The 6,000-nt window shown below is 37.2% G+C and overlaps 1 long non-coding RNA gene across 1 annotated transcript; it reads right to left on the bottom strand.

Moving 5' to 3' along the window:
• Positions 1 to 4,001: 4,001 nt before the first annotated feature.
• On the bottom strand, positions 4,002 to 4,858 carry LOC119210685 (uncharacterized). The gene is made up of 3 exons (XR_009942698.1): positions 4,748 to 4,858; positions 4,401 to 4,494; positions 4,002 to 4,307 (listed from the first exon to the last, which is right to left on the bottom strand). It is a non-coding gene; the product is annotated as an uncharacterized LOC119210685 (long non-coding RNA).
• Positions 4,859 to 6,000: the final 1,142 nt, after the last annotated feature.

Below are 6,000 nucleotides of genomic sequence, written 5' to 3' on the forward strand. Positions count from 1 at the left end.
TGTTTTGTACGAACACCCCTGAAACACACAAGAGACCGTTTCACTGTTTTGCAAATGTTTGGCGATATGTTGAAAATAGTCCCTTAAAGTTGAACGTTCATTGCAGTTGCATAGGAGACATTTAAGTGTGGTCAGTTCAGTATGTGTGGAGGACTGATGGCCTCTTGACAAGTGGCTTAAAAGTGCATTCCAAGTCTTGCAGGCACACAGGCAGTTGGCAGTAATACAGGGATAGGTACGGCGACGTCCATAATGTCTGTGTTCAAGCTTATAATGTTTCAGAAGCTCAGATCTTCGTGAAACAGAAGTACCACAATCTTTGCATTTCCACATTCATCGGATAACTAGGAAAGAAAAAAAATGCAGAAAAAAATGAACCTCCTTACCCATTTGCCACCTAATGCAAAAAAGGTAGAATGGCACATTTGCATCTCATTTATAGAAACACCATGCGTGTTGTCAGTCGTTTCTTTAGCAGGAAAGCAACACTTTTCAAATAGAGTAGATATTAATTTGACTAATTTCCAGACTAACTAATAACTCTTACTATAAGTAGAATAATTTGTCTCCATGAATGTTTTGAATCCCACCATCCTTGAAATCTGCACACTTCAAAAGCTGGATTGAGTAATTAGGGTGATACTTGACACTAAACACCACACTGATTTCTGGCACAATAAGCACAAACATTCTCTTATAACTTAAAAAGCTAAGTTAAGGACTTGCTATTTTACTTATTCAACTGTTCTCTTGTAAAAATAAAGTTACATTACATTGGTGGGTAACTTCTTGATATCCCTTTTGATTTCATGTTGGTGGTTGCAATTCGAGATTTTATAATATACAACATTTTAAAAGATAAAAGAGAACCAGTCATTAAATGTTCATACTGTTTATTAATTTCCAAAATTAACTATTGATTACATTTACTTACTACATTAGCAAGTACACATCTGAACCCAGTTCAAAGCTATTCTCTACTGTGTCTCATTTCTATTTGGGGTTTTAGATCCTAATTTAAATACAAGTTATATTAACAGTTGTTTATTTTGGGACTTACCGAATGGCCTTTTCAGGAAAAACGGCAAACCTGTAAACACAAAGGATGTGGTTTAGTTTTCAGCATTACCCATGTCACTATAGACAAATTTATTATATTATTATGCCTAAGCCTGGTGGTATTGTATTACGCTTCATTATACGGACATATAAGAATGAATAGGAATTCTTATCACTCAGTACTTTAATCTATGGAAGCCCATAGCCGCCCCAAAATTAAAAAATTAAAGTCGAAACAATGATTTGAGAGTGATGTAACATTTGCGCAGGCTCCTTTGTAGTTTGGTACATTGACTTTCCAAACCCTCTTGGCGTCTTTTGTCAACCGCAACTAGTGACAAATCCAGCGACATTATCTGGTTTATTAGAGACTTTTGTGGGGTCTGACGTGAAAGCAAGGATTGTTTTGCAGTTACAGTCCTCAGCGCGTCTCACAGGAACCCCGCAGCTTGCAGATCCTACAGCGACTTTCCTCGTTGAGGAATTGGCAACGCTGGTTTAATAAACAGAACCACACCTCTCCGTGACCGCAGTGACGTCAGCAATCAGCTGCAAGGTGTGCGCATAAGCATATCCTAAGTCATAATTTCGACTTTCTAACCCTTCAATTTTTTGTGAAAAAAGGGTTAGAAAGTCGAAATTATGACTTGAACGGTCAAAATTGCCAGACCGCGAAAAATTTGACTTAAGATATGCGCATGCTCAAGATCCTTGCAGCTGGTTATTGACGTCACTTCGGTCACAGAGAGGTGTCGTTCGTTTTTTAACAATGTCTCGCCGATGAGCTATTGAGCCGGGAAGTCTGAATCTGAATATCTTGCCAACTTTACCGAACTGTAAACGTTCTACGGACACGTTCTACGCATCCACTCACTTGACATCTCATAACCCACAGGGAAGGACAGGGACGTCTGGTGGTCCGCTTTGAGCCTAGTCTAAATTATCTTCGGAGTCCGAGATAAATCAAAGTTATGGGGAGATAAAATACAGTCCGGGTAGTAATTCAGTATTTCTCGTGATTGGTAACGATTGAATAGTTCTGAAGAAAATTCTCTTTATGGAAACAGTGTGACCAATTCCTTAACGAGGAAAGACGCTGCATAATCAGCGGCGGTTTTGCGCATGCGCGCGTGACTGTCAGTCTGGACGTGACGTCTGTCCCCTCTGCGCTCTAACTGCAGCTGGACTTATGCAAGCCTCGAGGTTTCTGTGACACTCGATGAGGACAGTAACTGCAAAACAACACGTCCGATACCACAAAAGTCTCCAATAAAACCAGATCTCTGGATTCGTCGCTGGTCGCTTAGACAAATAGTCGCCAATAGGCACCAAAGGAGTCATAAGTAATAATCATATATTTAATTCAACTTTTTATCTCAATATTTCTACTTTCTTAAGTCATATTTTCGACTTTCTAACACTTTTTTGTGGCGGAAATGGGCTTCCATAGAAAACACACATTTCTTTGAAAACAACAAAAATTCAAACTCTTACCCTTTTTTAAGAAGTTTTTTTAGTCCTGCAGAAGGTGCTCAGCTTCCCAAAGCAGGGTGGTAATGACGACGGGCAAAATATAGGATGATTTGGTGACGTCATATAGTCACGTGACATGAAAATTTCTAGTTCAAAGTAAAAAATACCCTTTAAGTAAAAGTAATGCTGTTCATTTACTCTGGGGGGCATATGTTTTAGTTTTAGGCAAATTGAAAAACCCTGGTGTATACCAAAAATCACAAATTTCAATTGAACTAAAGTACAAATTCACTTCAAGTCAATGACACGACGTTTGACTTTTTTCAGTGTACATTTAAAATCAGAACATTGTATATTTACCACAAATTTAGACTTTTAAACAAAGAAAAACCCTACATCCTTTAGTTATAACAGTTCACTATTCTAATGGTTTGGTTTACAGTTATATTTGCTATGCTCAAGAAAAAAATTCAGAACATAAGCTAACCTTTTCAAATTTCAGGAGGCGACCAACAGCATCTCTCACACTGATCTTGGCTGCTCTCTTCCTTCCAGAAGGTTGGGGTGCAAGGAGGTGTAACAGCAAAAGCAGGGATGCTATCTCACTATCCCATTCTATAATTACAGAACACAGAGAGAACATTTTGTTAGCTTTCATAAATACAAATTGTAGCATTTTCTAGAGAACTGTGAAGTACTTTTACCTTCATTACTGTTGTCTCCGTTGTTTTTTTCAGCAGATTTCAGTAGCTGTAGCAGATGGATTTAGAGTTTTTGCCTCCTTAATCATATTAATCACACAAAATCTGGAAAAATCTTCCAGGCCAAACATCAAAGCAAAGTCTTGATGTATCTGAAGAAAAAATAGGTCCAAACAAACAAAAAACTGTTTCAACTACCAAATAATGACATCAGAAATTAGCACTGGTAACATTTTAGCACAAAAAAAAAAATGTAGTCAGAAAAAAAATTCTGATGTTCATAAATCATGTACTGATCTACACTGATATGGTACTGAAAGATATGCCACATTCATAACTAAACAGTGAGTCAATGCTCACTGTATTTGTGTTACATATGGTAGTTTAAAGTTGCAGTAAAGAAGTCAACATTAAGTCCTGATAAAGTAAAGCCAATGGCCAGTCAACATGGGTTCGTATTCAGGCTATACTGAAGATCAGAGCTGTACAATATAATATTAAACATAGAATTTCTCTGCTGCTGCCTTTCTTGCCAAACGTGTTGTAAGTGAGTGACAGTTTATAACTGCTCATTGGCGCATGCTTCTTTAAAACTCAAGGTCAGTTGCAAATGTATTAATCGACAATTAATAGATCATTGATTAATCGTTAACATAATTCAAAGTTGTTCATATTAGGTGAAGGTTGCAGCAGAGAAGTTAAAATATAATACTTTGGATTGTTAAGTCAGCTAGCATGAATACTCACCAGACCCTTGGTGTCCCGGAATCGAGGAAAAATGTGAAAGATGGAGGTGGACGACTTTGGGTCCTTTACAATCTCCTGACGGTACTGAAAAGTTTCTTTCATCTTCCAGAAGATGATATCACGATCAGTGCTGTGTTTAAGCAGTGAGATTGCTTCTTGGCAATCATCACCTGTTAGCTGATCTGTAAGGCAGATCATTTCCTCCATTCTAGGGCCACAAGATTTCTCATTTGATTGAGAGGGCATTTTACAATTAGTGTTTCTCTGAACCGTCTTTAGGCGATTCATAATAAAACCTGTGCCTCTCTGTGCGTCATAGTATTGTTCCTGTTAAAGAGACAAATTTGGGGAAAATGAATACATTTAAAAAGCTATGATTTTAAGTTTCAAACATCTTAAACAACAAGCAGATATACTTACCTAGCCTGTCTTTCCTTCAGGATCTTTTAGGTTTGGAAAGAGAGTAATAATGCCAAGGGCATACATCTCTCTTGTGGCCTTAAGCGGTATCCTTCTGCAATAATAAACAATACACCATGAAACCAAAACCTCCTGTTTACTTGGGGTAAAAACAATAGCATCTATAAAAACTGTTCTTGGTACACTTGGCGGAAAAGTAATGTTGGATCACTTTAGAAACCACGGGTTAAGCAACTAGATGATGTATTTATTTATTAATAAATATTTAATAGTATTTCACAGGCAGGGTCACATTTGAATAAGTTGTAAGTACAGTGATCTTAACACATTAAATGAACAAAGCTTACCCTTCTTGTTCAGTCATGTGTGCAACCAATATATTAATCATCTCCTTTCTTTTGGAGGTTGAGAGATTTCCAGTGTCTTTATAGTGCTGCATGACTTCTACACCACCAGGTTTGCACTTTAGGATGTCTGCAATGGTCTAAACAGACAACACCAAAATGTACACAATCTATACAAAAGCTTTTTTTTTTTTTACATTGATGAACATTTTCTTTAAGCTAGGTTAAATCCCTTGTCTTACCAACCTCTTTTGCAAGCTTAGAATCATCCAACCTGGGTCTTTTGGAATGAAATGCAGACGTTTTGTTGCCTTCATTGCATTCAGTAAAGGTTGAAGTCTTGCTGACAGAGTTCCCATCAGTCAGAAGAGGGGACAACTCATGTGCAGAAGTGGAATCTGTATATAGTATATACAAATATTACTAGCAAAAATGTAAACATCACCACAATTTAAAAATAAGACAAGAAAAGTATAAACATAATTACCATTATTAGTATGTAAACAAAAGCACATGCCCCTTTCAGCAACAAGTTCAGGAAATACATCCTCGTCCACTTCTGTAGAGGTGTCATCTGTTACCTTAACAGGTGTCTGTTCTCGAATGGCAAATGCTTTTTTTGCTGTAAATCAATAACTTCATTACTACCCCCCAAAATATTATCATTAAGACATCAAAGTACTTTGTGCATTTACTGTATAATATAGCTTAATTTATAGACTTACCTTCAGTGACAAACTCCATAAAGCATGGCTCTTTGAGTTTTATATATTTTCTAGTGTCCATGTATTGTGTTCTTGCCTTTACTGTCCAACCTGTAAAAGTTAAGCAAACTTGAATGACATTTTATACAAACAAAAATGACACAGAAAGATTACTAAGATACTAAGATACAAATTCATACAGTAAACTAATAAGAATTGTATTTGTCACCAGATGCATGTGACTGACAACAATACAGTGTGAGCACACTGGTGTTATCTTATGTGTTTGCCAATAGGTGCTTGTCCTTCATAGGAAAAAGAAAAATAACAGACTCAATATGGTTACTATAGGTCACTTTGTGTTTTACTACAGATTCTGTTTAATACCCACACAGAAAAACTACCACTTGCCTATGCCAAAACAATTTTTGTTGCTAGGTAACGAACGTACGATGGCCGTTTAACATCGTATTCTCGAGATGTGGCGTGTGAAGTGCGCGTGTCTCGAAACGCTGGCACCGTCACCAGAAAACGGAGCAGTCAGGTCTGCAT

This window comes from Pungitius pungitius, chromosome 2 (genome assembly GCF_949316345.1).
Source record: "Pungitius pungitius chromosome 2, fPunPun2.1, whole genome shotgun sequence".
Classification (NCBI taxonomy): Eukaryota; Metazoa; Chordata; class Actinopteri; order Perciformes; family Gasterosteidae; genus Pungitius; species Pungitius pungitius.